Here is an 18,401-nt window from a genome sequence, read left to right as displayed (position 1 = left end):
CCCCCGTCATCCTCTTCTTGGAGACAGTCAGGTGAGATCGGTTGAGTCACTAACTTCTGCCTCTACGCACGGCGGGATATCACCGGGCCATTTCACTACCTTGATTTATAGGATCCGCAAACAGAGAGACACCGGAGAGATTGTGTTTGAGTAGACTCTAAAACTGAAGCGGCTGAGCAATGCGTTATGCCCATTACATGAAGGGAGCAGGCAGTCCGGCAAGTCTTGCAACACTGCGCCATTGTACGACATGAAGTTTTTTTCGTCGTAATGCATTTTAATGTTTCCGTCCTTTAAGTGGAGAATTAAGTTTAACGTGTAGCTGATTTCCTTAAAGCCGCCCGGGGCAAATGTGAATGCAGAACATACGCAACAGCATCCTCGGAGAGTGGTGATGACCACCATCCGATGTCGGTGACACGGCCGTGATACGCCGTGTATGTAAATAGGGCGGAGTCGGCTGTTTGAAAATGAACCGTTTACATACTTATTTCAATAATTCTGCGATGAGAGAAGTGGAGCTAGGTGGGCTGATTTCACCTTCAGTATCAACTGTGACGTGTCCTGACTTTGTAACTACTACTCCTGCTGCTGCTGCTGCTGCTACTACTACTACTACTACAAATACTGGAACTATCATTCCCGCCACCCCCCCCCCCCCCACCCCCCCCCCCCCACACACACACTTTCCCAGCACTTTCCCGGGCTTTATCTGCACCCTTCCTGAACCTTCCTGTACCTAACCCTCATCCCATTCTGCACCTTGACAGCACAACACCCGCACCACACCTTTCTGCACGACAATCGTACATTTTCCTCACAACACCCCCCACCCCACCTTTCTGCACGACAATCGTACATTTTCCTCACAACACCCCCACCCCACCTTTCGGCACGACAATCGTACATTTTCCACACAACACCCCCCACCCCACCTTTCGGCACGACAATCGTACATTTTCCTCACAACACCCACACAACACCCCCCACCACACCTTTCTGCACGACAATCGTACATTTTCCTCACAACACCCACACAACACCCACACAACATCCCCGCCATTACCTTTTTTAGGATGGTATGTCATTTGTTATCATGTGAGCGTGTGATCAATCATATTGCCCTATTTGGACCTGCATCTCTGAGTAGAAACACGTTTGGATAAAAGCTAATGAACTCCTCGAGCACTGATGGTTAGTTTTCGCATTGGTCAAGTAATTAACATTTCTCAGTAGAAGAGACGTGTCTATTTACACTAACCTCAGATCACCACATCTTAGAAGCACCTTCCTACCACACCCCTTCCTCATTACACCTGCTCCTTGTCGGCACGTCACACGCACCACACCCGTACATCACCACTCGCACAACAAACGCACCCTCCTCACATCGCAAACGTACACGTCACGTATCACAGGAGCACCATATATGCATGATATACGCACCATTCCCGCGTCTTTGCCGCACTACACACGCACGCGTCTCGCACGTACTACTCCCGCATCTTTGCCTCTCCACTACGTTTCGTCTTCACCAGTTCCTCACTGACTATTCACGCTGAAACATAGTTGAATAACAGAAAACAGTCAAACCCACCGAAACCCTGGTATGTTCGTAACAAATTAGAACCACATGCCTGCTTAGTCAAAGATATCAAACATGTTTGCTCGGGCTGACGGGTGGTCTAGCTTGTGGTTAAACCCTTCGTCACATTGAATGCCTGGGTTCAAATCCTATATGGCCACTGGGAGCGTAAAAGCAACCAGTTCTCGTATGCTTTCTCTGAGTAATTATAACCACCATATAAATGAACATTAATAGTCAAAACATCAGTCTCTTACATCAATAAATAGTAACCATTATATGAAAGTAATGAATAAATACAATATGCCTGTTCTTCTTTAATGAATACACTATTCATCATCCGTCATTCTTTATAACAAGATGCATGCAAACTATAGCACAGTTCACAAACAAGAATGCATCCATCCCTGAAGGCCCATTAAAACAAACATTGTGACAGATACAAACTTAGACCGACGATAGGTGTCGCCACAATGTCGCCGTTTTGAGAAATGAACACAGTAATAGAGGCACTTTCATTAGCGAAACCCTGGTATCAAGGATTGACATATTTGAGCGAGCTCATTTGGAAGAGACGGCCAAATCAATGTTAGTGATCAAGGCCTGTGTTGGCTCTTCTTTGCTCAGGAACGCGTGATAGTCTAGCGTTTCCTCGTGATCTTTGTCATTTGAACATATAAATCAGTCTGTGAATTGCCCGCTATAGATAGTTTAATACACAAGCCTCTCCATAAATACATGGCGCGCAGGGGAGTCATTTCACACGGAGTCCGTATATAAACATTCACCCAGACCACGTGACCTATTTCGAAAATACGTCAGACTGGTTCTATGAATCGACACCGTAAACGCCGACGTTAATGACGCGTGATTTTGTAATTATTGTGTAGATATTTACCACGCTGGTGAATCTAAATGTTAAATATTTCTCACAACGCTTGGAATTTTAATCGCTTACCGCCTGCGAGTGACGTTACAATTATATCAGCGCAGTGCACCACACGCTGAACTCGTGTCGAGTGGTACAAGCCTAATCAATAGAACACAGTTAACTACGACGTTCTAGAGTCTGTCAAACCTCTTGGATCAAAAGCTGGCGTACATTTAACAATTTTATGTAATTTAGTCTGTGCAAAACCGCGTTTATGTGTGTGTAGTTATAAGCAGTTAATTATTCCTGCTCGGATAAGTTTTATCTTCTTATTGAAAGACGCTTATCCTCGATACTCGCTGTATGGAAATCAAGACTACTTCAAAGATATCACACATTTGACATTTCTGTAGAATGTTGTTTATGGGTCTATTTTTTCATTGCAAACAAATCGACAGACTCAGCATACGTGCTTTAAAGGATAAGTTTAATGTTTTTCATGTTCCAATAAGCCTGTATAATTGATAAACCAGTTCGTGAATATATATGAACATTAGTCATGCTTTCAGTGTACTCGACAAAGGTGTCCATGTTTATCTCCGGTTTTATGGGATAGTTTCCTTTGATTTTAACTATGAAGCTTCTGTGTGGTTTAATGTGTGCATAAAGTGCATTTTCCGTTGATAGAATATATAAATAGACATATCAATTATTTATGAAACCGTCAGTTCATTTTCACAATGAGACAAGTCTGAGTATTTCGTTGTCCATTCTGATAGTTTCCTCTTGTGGTGCCACTGAGTCTCTAAGAGATGCCATTGACCACGGTGTAACACATCTAGGTCTATACAGACCCCCTGCAGAATGGAAACAAAGAAGGCTGAAAGCTTCTCCAACAGGTCTACAACAGGCAAACTGATATTTTTGAGTTTGATGTGTCGGAAAATTTAGAGAAGTTTGTGTCCAGAAAGCATCGTGTGAAAGCGGTGTGGACGAAAAAAGTTGCCTTTTCTCCTAGTCCTGGACTTTTCGGTCGCTATCGATAACGCCGATGACGGCATCCTGCTTCAACGTATTTGTAAAGACATTGGCGTTAAAGGCACTGGTTCGAATCCTGTTTATGTCAGAGGTTCCAATCATTGGCTTCAGTCGCTACATCAAACCAGAAGATGGTACTTCCGGTGTACCTCAGGGATCTGTATTAAGTCCGATTCTGTTTACCCAACATACATGAGATCTTGACTAAATCACTGATAGCTGATACTCTGTGCTGACAAACTGCTGTGACAACATACCGGAATGGATAGTTTCAAATAAACTCAAACATAATGACACCATAACAGAGGGTGTGCTTAGATCCTCCGCAAACCGCTTCGACGTCTTTGATACATCTTTGTCTGACACAGAGAAGGTGAAGAATCTGGAAACTGTTCTTGATCCACAACTGTGTTTGAAAACAATATGACCCGATCTATCTATCTATCTATCTATCTATCTATCTATCTATCTATCTATCTATCTATCTATCTATCTATCTATCTATCTATCTATCTATCTATCTATCTATCATACACAGGCTTGTTAGGTGCTGATCTTCAATTCGGGTACCCTTGCCCCTTCTACACCGCACCTCAGCCAGGGTAGTAGAAGTTGAGAACCCGAACCCAGTCGAGACCGAGAACAATGAGGAGTCGTACAGATTGATATGCTTCGAAGTCGAGGTGCGCATATTTGCCATATTCTGCCAAATCACATTACTGCTAAAAGGACAGTAAATTATATGATTTTTTGGTTTGTACGTTGGGGTATATCCAAAGCTCTAATTCGGAAACTTTAGTTGTTACATTTCATACTTTCCCTCGAACCATAGATGGACCTTGGAGTCAAAACCACAAATACGGTGAAAAGGGTAATTAACCGAATGTCTCTTGTGATAGTGTGTCGATCTGCGTCCACTCTCAACGTGTTGGACAGTCTCATTAAATGCATGGCAACACATGTAACTTATGCTTAGGTTTTGAGGTAGAATCATACATTGTCCGTTATTAATAGGAAGTTGGAGAACCTTCTGTTTATCTTTTCAGGTCTGGCAACTTCATCCAAGGTAAGGACATGTAATGATATAAATACTTTTCATTAGTTTTACAAAACAGGGCAAAATGAAGCTTAAATGTTCAGTTTTCGAAACTAAATGGTCTGAACATGTAGCTATTGTCTGGGTTCCGTTCCACCTTTCTACCAGCAAAAGGCCAGTTGACCATAGTGTCGATGTCGTAAGAGACATAATATTACTGTGGCACCAATGGTGAACTCGATACGCTGACGCCTATATATAATCCGTTCTCTATGTTGAGCTCAAGTTAGTCGTGTCACATTGAGATCGCCAAGGAAGTGGTCTGTAGGAAAGAACGTCTGCTTGAAGATGTCAAGAACTACTACTACTACTACTACTACTACTACTACTACTACTACTACTACTACTACTACTACTACTACTACTACTACTACTACTACTACTACTACTACTACTACTACTACTACTACTACTACTACTACTACTACTCTCTGCACAACACACACTGTAAACTAACAAGCACAATTTGTGTTACCGCTTTTCTGTCCATAGCAAAGAGTTTCACGACTATTTATACCCAGAAACAGCCAAAGGTTTACTATGCCTGTAGGTGTGTGTAGATAACTTAAAACAAATGCAGCAGCATCGTTCCCGTCTGTTCCTATCGTTAACAACTGTATCATAAACAAGTTACAACTTGGAAACGACACGAGATTGAAATGGAATTTTCTTGCAATGAAAGGAATAAATACATAAGTTAATGACAATACCCATCCTTGGAGAGAGACAAGTGAGACGAAAGACTTTAAATTTGCTACTTTCTTGAATTTACGAGTCCGCGAGAAGGAAACGAACATCTGAAATTCGTGACAGGGTTTTTTTCTTGACAGATTTATGCATGGCACATGGAGTTGTATTAAGGCATGAGGAGGCGACATCAGCAACGGACGTCTCTGTCAGCGGTTAAACCCCTGTGATCCTCTGTGACAGCCGTAACGAGGGGCCGTCGGGTCAAAGGTCATACCTCTGTGGGAATGTTTCTGCGATTTCGTGAGACGCAAAGCTGATGTTTATTCATAGAAGGGAAATTGCAAAAGACAACAGAAACAAGTTGTATGAACCACTTCTTCCATACTTTGACATCGATTCTATATGTTTGGAAGAAAATGTGGAATATATTGATATATATTATATGCCATGTAAACGGTTAGTGTGTTGTTTAAAGCCCAGTCATTAATATTCCCACTTTACTACTTCAGAAAACAATCGAATCGAGGGTTGATAAACTGACATTCATGAGCGTTGATCTACGCAACTGTGACAAGATGACAAGCATCGATCACTGACCCTGAGCAATGGATCCTGAGAGTGGCCTTTTAATAATAAACAACAGCGTATAGATGTCTGTCGTATGTTCAGAAAGTACAGTCTTAGTAGAGAAAGTACAAAAAGTACTACAGATATGAAATATGCACAACAATTAGAAATTGTTTGTGTGGGCATTTATCTGGGCATTTGTGTGGGCATTTGTCTCCGTGGAATGTGTAAAAAGAAATGTGCACTAAACCCTATTAATTGATATAACTATCTAACTACACCGTTATGTATACTAAGGAGTAACTTTTGCCCTATTCATACAGCTGGAGACCGTTGTCATTAAGTCATATATGCTGTCTGACACTTGACAATATAGATATTGTCACTGAAGTTATGCAAATGAACATAAGATGTCCTTGAACTTTTCTTTGCAGGCACAAATCATAGGAAAACCATTGGTGTTATGAATACGATGCAATATATTCAGAACATTGCAAACAAAGTCATGATACCCTTGAGTAGGCATTTTATGTCGGTTTTATTTCAGCCAAGAATATCCTGTCACCCTAATGTATGTACAAATGTGGCATTCAGTAAACCACCCCAAATCTAATAGACACGTTCATTCCTGTAAGGTCATGGGGTAGCGATTTCTTGAGGCGAGGAGAGATCTTCAGTTATTTTCTGTGGGAAGTATGTCACCGGTAACTGGACACTAGACTGGGAATGGGACGTCTGCATCCGGGCACTGACGTAGTAATTGTCCTTCCTACAGCCTCGCATGCTTCGAATGCGTCGAATCACACGGAGTTGTAACCTGAAGCTGTTAGTCGCTGTAACAAAAAATTACCCCTGTGTCAGGCAATAAAAGATAATTTTCTCGAACAATACACAAAATTTCAAGAAAAACATACTAGTTCAACAAAAACACTCCGCTTTTGTTTTTAAAGAGTTGATTTTGCCCCGGAAGTCCCAAGACGACTATTTGCGAGCACGTGACCCACGATCCGCCATTGTTAATGACGCGTGATGTCATTGGCACGTGGCCCCACGTGATCTCATTTGCGCGAGACCATCTGCCGGCGCTCGCCTCTCAGCACTGCATTGTAAACATAACAATAGCAGAAGATCCTGAAATCTCCAATTACAGTTGGCTGCTTGAATGCAAAGTTCATTATTTGTTTTATTAAAGTGTCAACGCAAGCAAACCTCCAATCTCCTAATTAGAACCAAGCTATGCGCCGGATATGTCCTCGGTTAACTTTACCCAGTTAATTTGGCACAACATTTAAAACTAATAACCTCTACCAATCAGACTGACACACTGTAACCAAAGTCCACGTTAATGTGTATTTTCAGTCTTGGGATGTCTGCCCAATGAGAGACTCCAATCCGGACACAAATCAGTGTTCCCAACACCGTGCAATGACTTCCGGGTTTGCATAACTGAAGCAGATAGTAAACATATGGCCAAAACTTTCTTACGGCATTAGATTTTGGAAACAGATAATGAATTCTCTCCCAAGTGATGTAACCAAGATCCTCTCAACTAACGTTGTTACTCGCCGCTGCATTAATCATTTAACTTTCTGGGAATTTACGTTACCTTGGAGATCCTGGGACTTTTGACTCCATTTTCCTTTAAATCTGAATATGCCAGTTTCAGTTAAAGAGAATATATAACTGGTCAGATGAAACTAACCAACCTTTGTTTTACGGGTGAGTACCAGGCATTGAGTATGCATAGTCTCCAAACTGAACTAAACATTATTTCCTTGATAAGGCGTGAATACAACTAGTGATTCACCAAATTTTCGGTAGAATTGGTTGGCTGGTATCTTGTTTCATGCTACACCCAGCTATAATGGTGTCTGAACAAGACAATCCAGTGATTAACAGCATGAACATCGATCTGGATGCGATGACATGTGTCAGCCACGCCAGCGACCCGACCATCCGTGAGTTACCTCTAGCGACAAGACCACTTCTAACTCAAATCTGCACGAATTGTTCTGTCGAGAACATGGTTGAGAGTGAGTGAGTGCAGTCGTGGCTCATCAGCTAAATGTGGACGAGAACATCTCTGACGCTAAGTATCTTGCTGAAACACGCGACACCGTAGACGGTGCTGACGTAACAAGGACGAATCGTCTATCTTCCTTTTTCAAAACGTAATTTTGTTTTCAATTATTGCGGTGATACTGCCCAAATGGCTAACCCGGTTTTTTATTCACAGACGGCCTGAGTGTGCCTCGCTTTGGAATCGGGTTGATAACATTGTTTGAATCAACTCCTAGAACGTTGTCACTTCCTGTAGTTTCCCGATCAATTTCTGTGATGCATACTTACCTAATTTGCGCGTGTATCCAGATCTATGAAGGTGTAACCCGTACATTTATCCACCAATGTTGTCGTGAAACACATAACATATTATTGATAGCATGTTTGTCACGTAACCAAACAACTTTTCGTTTACTCTCAGAAAGTCCTTCACTGACAGAAGCTATATCGTCAACGCCACAGGTAATCCAGTGTGAACATGACTGATTCCATTGTGCCGAAAGTACCGGTGAAAATCATACAAATGGATCATTGAATGTTATTTTACGCTCTAGTCTGTACCATGATATGGGGATGTATATTTATGTCTATTTAATAACTTGATAAAAACAGTTGTTTTTCTTTTGCTGTTCTGTATATGTACATATGATATAAATACAATACAGTCAAAAACAAATAAATAAATTAAGATAAGTAAGCGCAGTTATATAAAATCAAAAAGAACTGTAGAAATAATATACACTAAATATTCGAGTAAGTTAGAGAACATAAAGGAAATGGATTGTGAAATAAGTGCACTTCTTGACGCCATAGATTAAATCGATACAGTCTCTATGGAGCATCCTATTAGACTCATGACTAACACCTTTAAACCTTATCATGGTGGATGTTTATCTCATTTATAATTCATCAAATTTTAAAACAGTTTATCGTCAATGGCTTACCGAAATAATTGTAAATACTGACAATAAAGTCGTCTTATGGCTGCATTATTCTCGAAATATGAATGTCTAAATGAGACTGAAACAGGTTCTGCAGCCATTCCAACATTTACGTAATAATTACCTACCGTCTAAATGTCTTCTTAAACCTATTCCCACCTTTATTTTCAGTTTATTCTGCTGAAGCAACTAATGATGTTGCAGGTTATATTCAAAGGATTTTCTGTGCATTAGTCTGTCATACAGACCCTGCTACAAATATTTTCCGGCCTTTTCATTATATTTTAATAACTGTGCGACTTACTTTTAGTTCAGCAATATTCCAGGAACATCATGACCGGTCTATATCAATAACAGAATGTCAGTATCCAACCGAAGTGTGCCGGTGCAAAAATGGACAAGACCGCATATGAGAAAAATAGAGGCTAATCCAAGTGTAAATGTTTTATTTAGGCGATCATGATTCTAAAATGTTTATTTTAAAAACTTAAAGGACAGCTCATGGCTTTTTAATTGAACGGGAACATGTCTCGTGACCGCAACTGCAGTTCAATTACAAGATGGAAATTTCGTCAGTAGTATCAGTCTTCTTCCTGCTATGCGTAACAAAATTCTGAACTTTCTCAAAACGGGATGACGACACTGCCACGAGATCCATCATTATTGGTTCTGGAGAACAGCCATTACAGCAATCATTGCTGAGCCCAAAGAGTTGGTAAATGCTGTAATTAGTTCTCAATTAGCCCGAAAGTCAACAAAGAAGTAAAGAAATAATCACAGTTTATGACTGCCCCAGAACATGTCACTCGTCCAGCGAGTCCGTCTGGAAGTGGAAGGATAGAGGCAGAACAATCGCCACCAGTTCCTTCACGTTGTTTAGGAGAAAATCTTACGACCATGAAACAATGCGCAGGAAGGTTTGGAACCGTTAACCAGGATCTAATGGAGGCTTTGGCTCCAAGACAATGGTAATGAAACTTCTCAGCTGCAGGGTTTTGATAATGGCCATTCTAGCGATGCATTGTGTCCAGTCTGGACGTGTCGAGGACCACTTGAGATCGAGCCGACTCTTAAAGGATAAGCTAAAAGGCCACTTTTAGACCAGTTCTTTGAAATGACAAGATTCCCATCTTTTGATCATGAAAGTTGTTTCAGTGTGATATTTTCTAGTTCTTTTGATTATGCTCAGCAACACAGCTCTTTGTCGAAATATTAACGGTATCAATTATAGTGATTGGATGTTAATCCTGTTATTGTTTTTGTTTCATGTGTATCAAGAGAATAAGGTTTCAAGTGATTGATACGTCGGCGTTCACCTTTCATCTGCTTGATTCCGAGCAATGAAATCACGACTTTGTCGATAACTTTGTTTCTCACGATTGCCCATATTACTCTTTAGCATTGATTAGAACCTTAAAAAGCTTTGTTTGGGAAGATACAATTTCACACAAACGGCATTTTCTGCATTCCAGATGTGTTTCAACATGCTAATCACATTAGTGTTGTGATACTGGTCCGACAGATGCAATAACAACAACTTTAAATTGTTTTAGTTAGATCTGATTCAGTGTCAGATGAGCTATCAACTTAGCATCTCCGTCTGTGTTTGTTTCTACGCATACATTGCATAAGAGGTCGATAGTGCACTTGGAAGTCCATTTTGGACAGCATCAAGTCAGCGTCATATCCCATGCACGTACGCGTGTTTCTGTGAGTTCTGGTCAGTTCTCGTCGATTCTCTTCAAATTTCGCTAAATCTCGCAACAACGGTATAATCAAGCAATTCTTATTGCGTAACCATTTATCAAAACCCTTCATGCAGTGGTCATATCATTCCACGCATCGGTCAGCGAGATGAAAGACAGATGGGTGTGCCCGACCCCCCTCCGCTGTTTCAATCCCCAAATGGACGTCACGCAACCCTCCCTCTCTTCTATCTTCACAGAAATAGATCTGTAATCGGAACAAAGAAGCGACAATACAAAAATAAATCTCGTCTCGGTCACGTGACCATGTCTTCAGACTGAGGTGCTGACAGAAGGCAGATGTGGGTGAAGCACGCCGATAACCACCCCCTCCCCCGTCCCCTTGTCTCCCCAAACAGTAATTAGTCCTTATGATTAGACTAGGAACCCTAATCGACTTGGGGAAGGCTTCTGTAATCCACCTATTCTCTTCTCATTATTAAATGCTAAATTAAGACAGATATGTTGAGGTGATTGATTTTGTTCTTTAATTTGGACGACTCTGCGGACTGAAATTCTATCCGCCATTTTCAACCTGGGTTTTCTGATTCCACCAAAGGTGGAGACGTCGGCTTTGTCTGGTTTTAAAATAATCCCTGGCAAACCCAGGCTGCCATTTCGCTGTCCAAGATCGTGTTGCGATGTTTTCAATCAGGACAGCTTAATTTGAGTTATGTTTTCCCCTCTTGTAATTTAAAACGGTAATTCAATTTCGCGAGTTCGGGTCTATTACCAGTTGATTGCGTCCGACTTCACAAAACATGGAAGCTTTTAAGGCCATGTCGGATTATGCTATAGCATGTGTATTAGCTTAGTCAAACACTGAACATCGTCTATGTTTAAACAGAATCAGGATTTTTATGAGTGATGACTTAAATCACAAGGTCAAGGTTCCTCCTGAGAGATAAAGGGAGATAACTTGACAAGAACTGTTATGCAAGGAGAAAGTGACCATAATAACTTTTAAAGTGAACATTAAAATATTACTAACATCAATCAATTTACACGTAAGACTAGCTATTCTCGAAATGTTCCTAGCTCTACAAACTTATACCCATCTTACCACACTGACCACGATCGAAGTTCTTAAGGCTACGAATGTTTCCAGAATAAAGTCCCAGATTCATATGTCAGGGTGATTGCAATAAGTGACCTTGATGATTGTATGCTATTGGACCCCGACGTGGTGCGTTGGTGATGATATCAACTACTATTTACACTGGTTAAGACATATAGTGATAAACCAACAATATTTTAAACGCAAACATTCATTCGCCATTATATAATCTACGTATTCTAAAATGTGTTCCCCGCCTTGATACTACTGTAATTTTGCTAAAGGTCACGTTAAACTAAACTCACCCACTCCAAGGACAATTTGGTTCACGGTTAGCACATACTCAGTCTAATCTTTCTCTATCTCATAGCCTTCGGGATGGATTGTGGTGCTCTTTATCAAGATAAACCCGTCTGTGTGTCTTACTTTGTTGGCTAAAGAAGATAAAACAGGCATCAGCGTGAACGTGATAACACACCATCAAGCCATCACAGGTCATTACAACACTGTCGACGTCATCACCCGTGCCTTCTGTGTGCACCAAGACATGCTAATTTCATCCCATCTGTGTTCCGAAGATTCATTGTCAGATTACCCTACAGTTCTTTACTTACATACAGCCTAATCCAGAGTAGGCCGGACAATGCGATGTCACACATGTCAAGTGTTTGAGTTATATGTAGATACTCTGTATGTAGACTTCTTGCGACACTTGTCTCGCGTTGGTGGCACCAACATGGCTGCATATACCGTCGAAGGTCGCTGTTTCATGGTTTTTCAAAAAGACATCAGTTACAACAACTTGCATTTTAATGCTTACGACATGCAGTAAAGTATCATGTTTGCGACATTCATGTTTATATTTTTAACTTTATCAAAAAGCCACATAGGCTTTCTTCTATTTTATAATTCAGAAGAAGACAAGCGCGTAATCCGTAAAGTGACGTCCTTGCGGGATGAGTGACATTGTTTGACGTTAATTACTCGTCCTAGAGGTCATACGTTATAAACTGTACACTGATAAAGCAAGTACTGTCAATTTTGCACTGGGCTTCAGATTTATGGAGCACAAACCAGGTTAATATTGAAGGATACTACGCTATCAGGTTTAGTTTTGATCATTAGAAACGTCTTTGGTTGTCAAATTGTGTTCGTCCTCCCCACAGAGATCTGCAACGTCAAAAATAGCAGTACTACATATTTAGAAGAGTGAGTTAGTTATACTGTTACAATGCATCGGCAATACTTTAGACATACCATAAGAATTCGATGGATGGTGTATTATTGATGCTATCTCGTATAAGAATTCTTTTGATATGAGCGGTTTGAGTGACTGTAAAACAACCTTGTTATTTAAATTGTGTGTCAGGGTGCTCTCAGTACACCCTGTGAGCACCTACTGTAATCAAACCTAGTAATCCACTGGGCCAATGTGCATCATTAGTTTGCTTTCTTTGACTGACATTTACAAGCTGGAAGAAAAATAATCATAGTCTGACAATTTTGGTAGATAAAAAACGTCCTTTCTTTCATAATTGTCACGTTTCGAAACAGATTTTTGGTACAGTTTTCAAGCGGTATTAAAAGCAAGAATTCCTGCTACATTTTGTTCACAACACCACTTTGCGACAATGAAAAAAGGTTGTTTTCCATAAAACTACTCCTAATTAGTTCTGTGCCTGCTGTGCCCAATACACTTTGTTTCGACAGATGTTCAGTGATGATTGTTGTCCTGTGCTGACTTGAAACTGAACTGTTCATGTTGTATGTCACCCATAACTTAAACGTGTTATATTCACGAACAGTAATGCTATAAAGCTCTGATGACACATGCATATATTTACAGTGTAACTACATACATACCAGTGGCTAACAGGGAATGTTGTTTGAGAAAATAATCGAAAAGTGGCTTTTACATGTCTGAACATGGCTCTCCTCTTATGAATTCTTAGACCAAATAGTAATCATTATTCTCAATCAGTTTGCAAACGGGCGTGTACAAAACACTTTCGTTTTACAGAATTCTGTCATAACACAAAGCTGTCAAGGTTTTTCTCATCCCAATGAGGAAAAACCCCGTTGTACACAAGACCGTATTCCCTCCTACATGTCACCGAGACGCTCGCTAGAATCATTTCCTACCTTAAGTTAACACCGAGTAGACGTTCGAGATATTACCATGGCTACACATGGAGATGTATGTACGGAGGAAATTAATCCCGGATCCTGTATTGGTCAGTCTCTCAGACCAACAACCAATCACATCACGCAAAAGATCCTACATGCTATTCTTCCTATGCACAAATATCAAGCAACGCCACATGGCACATGATGTTTTTATTTTGGAATAATAATAACAGCAAGAATGTTCATGACGTCGGCAGAATTATGCCCATAAGAAATGTACAATACGTTTGAACAATGGGCGACATGATCAAAGCGCCCTAGATTGCCTCGCAGTTACAAGTTGACATCAAAGGCGCCCTCTACCGGACTGATTACTTGCATGCTTGTGTAATCCGTATTGAAAACACAATGTATTGTGGTTTTATGTGTTTTTATCAAAGTTGGGATGATATTTTGATTTATTTTGAGATTACAGACTCCTCTAGTGCGTCACCACTCAAAAAATGTTCAGCTTGTAAACATCCTTGCTACTAAGGAACTCACTTTATGAAAAAAAAATCTTAAAGGAAAGATGTTTTTAAAATTTTATTTAAATAGGAGCACTTGTTTCCGCAACATGAAACCTCAAACGATTGCTGACGCCAATTAATTTTACCATAGGCCTCCGAGGATGCACAATTGGAAGATTAACCATTCAGATCTGATACGCCGGTACTCTCTAGTCGCGCTCAATCCTTTGAGGAGAAGACGCGTTTCCAAACGCACAAACTTCCGTCATCAAACGTAGCCTCGCGCTTTCCTTTATTATCCATAGGGGGCTCCTTTTGGCCCGTCTGGACCGGATCTAAAATGGCCGGTCTGTCGTTTCCGGTTAAACAGGTAGTTCGCATCTCAGTAAAAATGAAAGAGCTTATCTAACGCTAATGGGTTCTATTTTTCATTAGGAAGAGAAAATATATACACTTTTAAGGATATACGTGGCTTTACATTAACATTTTTATGTTATGTTGAATTTGGAACTAATTCAATAAAATTTCCAATTATCTCTTTGATTTGTTTGCATATTTGTTTTTAACGCCTGTTTGAATAACTGAGTTTGGATAGCAGTTAATATACGATGACATCCGTCAACCAAGGCAGCGAGATGACCACCCGAACCCGTCAATCGCCTCTCTGAATTCTGCTGATGAAGACCGACTGTAAACAGTTGTTTACACAATATTTGTGTTTGTTAGTTTTGTCAGCAGCATATCATTCTCTAGTTGATACAGTATGCAAATATGGCAGACATTTTCATCAAAGTCTTCTCAGACTAACGAATTCCAGTAAGTCTACTAGTCGCGCTGTCTGTAACGATTATAGGAACGGTAACAGCCATCTCAGAGCCCATCTACCGAGTACAGCAATAGGTTAAGTGCTGCTTCTGTAATTTAACAACGTGGCCAAATCATACCGATTTTCAGACTGTCCCTCGCTTGTTAGATATATTGACGAGCTTGACGCCAGTTCAAAGGCTAAGAATCACCATACAATCACGCGAACCATTCTGGATGTTCTCTTAGTGGGGACGTTGGAATCGATTCTGGTGCTTGTGCAGAACGATTCCACTATACACTGGGTGGTAGACTTAGCAATAGGAACCGATAAATAAATTCAATTACCAGAATCATGTCAGCCTGATTGTGAACACTAATGACTTGAAGATACCGACGATGGCACACTCTAAAGATCACTGATAATAAGACCTATGGAACAGGGCCACTTGGTTCCATCAAGCGGATATTCATTATGGTTTCAGAAAAGGAACCTTTATAGGTTCGTTTTCAGTCGCGCGTTGTCAATCGCGTCATGTCTGGAACACTTAGGGTATCTATAAACAGAATATTACACAACATGTGAAATGTAGTAAGCACTGTTTTCAAATTCAAACTCAAAAGACAGGGTAACATTTTATATTTCAAAATGGTATAGTGAGTGACTGAGCGAGCGAGCTAGTGTCAAGCAGCCTAACAATATTTCAGATTTATACAGTGATATTTACCACTGATTGTGAGTGAACTAATATGGGACAAAAAAGTAATTCTGAATCAGTCCCTTATTGTTCAATACCCACATTCCCAAATTTAAGAAGGGTCTATATATGACGTGAATCCCAGATAGTTGCCTCCGTTATCTGTCTCACTGGGCTCGAAAAAGCCATGTAGAGATGAAGAATGTGTTCCCTTTAAACACTGATAACACCATGTCTGGGCAGAAAACATAAGCTTGTCCCGTATGAACGGAAGCACACATCACTCATACACGTTGCATAAAAAAGTGTTTCTGCGTTTGTTTGTTTGTTTGCTTGTTGTGAAACACAGGTCGGTAATACTCCCTCCAAAAGAACAGTTGGGTGAACCGAAAATTCAGTGACACGACAGGGCATTTAGTCAATCGACTCACAATGCCTCCATGAAACTTGTCTAAACCAACAACCCATAACAGTGTTTATGTCTTACCATGACACCGCGTAGATACACACGCAGTCCTCTGTAATGATTTCCTTCAGTCTAAAACATGTCCAGGTTTATAATGACTCTGACCTCTCGTGTCGCACTTATCCGGAGAGGGTGTTGTGACAATACTTATGAACATGGGTATATATGGCTACCACTGACACTTGATCACGTTCCTCGCTTGTGTTATATAGACGCATGATCTGGTTATGATGGAACATCTGCTGTGTGAGTGGACCCAGCTTGAAAGCCATGGATTTACAAGAAAAACGGTTACTCGAGGTATCTCATTACGTGTACACCTCGTTATAGGGTGCAAAACATTCTCTCGCCACTAAACAGCTAAGCCAGCCATTGTCAGATATGTCTAGAAAAGTAGACGTAAGATTTATGAGAGGTATAAAAAGAGAGCAGAGGACGCGAAGAGTTGGGAGGGGAGGTGGAGGTGGAGGAGGAGGGTATAAGGCGTCGTTACGCCAAAATGTACATGTATACATATATGTGCAAATCTCACGGAAGTACACTGTTCATTGTTAGTTAGCATTGCATTCTTCCGACCTACAGATGCAATGCTGTTACCGCTGTCAGTGATATAGAACTCCATGGAAAAGTTACATAAGCCCAATGTCAGAATGCTTAAGTCATTCGGTTACCTTATACAAAGGACATAATATATACAATATCCTTCTGTATAGTTTAAAGACGAAGGAAACGAACGTCATTCGATGGATCTGGTTTTCGTGGTAGCACTTAGAATATGTATCTTATTTACTAGCTATTGGTTTTAGTGACACTTACTTCATGCAGCTTGTGTTCTTATTTTTGGTGACACATATTTTTTTGTTTATTATTTTTTTCCCGAAACAAATAACTTTCATTATATGCATGATATAAACAACACATATACACTGTATACAATGCATACATACTTTACATGCATAACATGTACAAGGTACAATTATAATACATCACGGATACCTTCTATTTGTACATACCCCACAATACATCACATGTACAAGGTACAATTATAATACATTACAGATACCTTCTATTTGTACATACCCCACAATACATCACATGTACAAGCTACAATTATAATACATTACATCACAGATACATTGTATCTGTATATACCCCACAATACATCACATGTACAAGGTACAGTTATAATACATTACATCACAGATACCTTGTATCTGTACATACCCCACAATACATCACATGTACAAGGTACAGTTATAATACATTACATCACAGATACCTTGTATCTGCACATACCCCACAATACATCACATGTACAAGGTACAGTTATAATACATTACATCACAGATACCTTGTATCTGTACATACCCCACAATACATCACATGTACAAGGTACAGTTATAATACATTACATCACAGATACCTTGTATCTGCACATACCCCACAATACATCACATGTACAAGGTACAGTTATAATACATTACATCACAGATACCTTGTATCTGTACATACCCCACAATACATCACATGTACAAGGTACAGTTATAATACATTACATCACAGATACCTTGTATCTGTACATACCCCACAATACATCACATGTACAAGGTACAGTTATAATACATTACATCACAGATACCTTGTATCTGTACATACCCCACAATACATCACATGTACAAGGTACAGTTATAATACATTACATCACAGATACCTTGTATCTGTACATACCCCACAATACATCACATGTACAAGGTACAGTTATAATACATTACATCACAGATACCTTGTATCTGTACATACCCCACAATACATCACACGTACAAGCTACAATTATAATACATTACATCACAGATACATTGTATCTGTATATACCCCACAATACATCACATGTACAAGGTACAATTATAATACATTACATCACAGATACCTTGTATTTGTATATACCTCACAATACATCACATGTACAAGCTACAATTATAATACATTACATCACAGATACCTTGTATCTGTTCATCACAAATACACTGCATATACACACTGCACATCTTGTATACCAGTACATAATTTATAACGATATTGTTATAGTCTGTCTATTTTTTTGTTTAATAAAAAAAGACAGAGAGAAAGAGAAAAAAGAAACAGCTGA

General features: G+C 40.0%; 1 long non-coding RNA gene across 1 annotated transcript; it reads right to left on the bottom strand.

Annotated features, from left to right (window-relative positions):
• Positions 1–5,581: 5,581 nt before the first annotated feature.
• Positions 5,582–16,534, bottom strand: LOC137285217 (uncharacterized). The gene is made up of 2 exons (XR_010956959.1): positions 16,277–16,534; positions 5,582–6,680 (listed from the first exon to the last, which is right to left on the bottom strand). It is a non-coding gene; the product is annotated as an uncharacterized lncRNA (long non-coding RNA).
• Between the last annotated feature and the right edge of the window lie 1,867 nt (positions 16,535–18,401).

This window comes from Haliotis asinina, chromosome 5 (assembly GCF_037392515.1).
Source record: "Haliotis asinina isolate JCU_RB_2024 chromosome 5, JCU_Hal_asi_v2, whole genome shotgun sequence".
Classification (NCBI taxonomy): Eukaryota; Metazoa; Mollusca; class Gastropoda; order Lepetellida; family Haliotidae; genus Haliotis; species Haliotis asinina.
The sequence above is the reverse complement of the archived record's forward strand: the minus strand, read 5'-3'. Positions and strand labels throughout refer to the sequence as shown.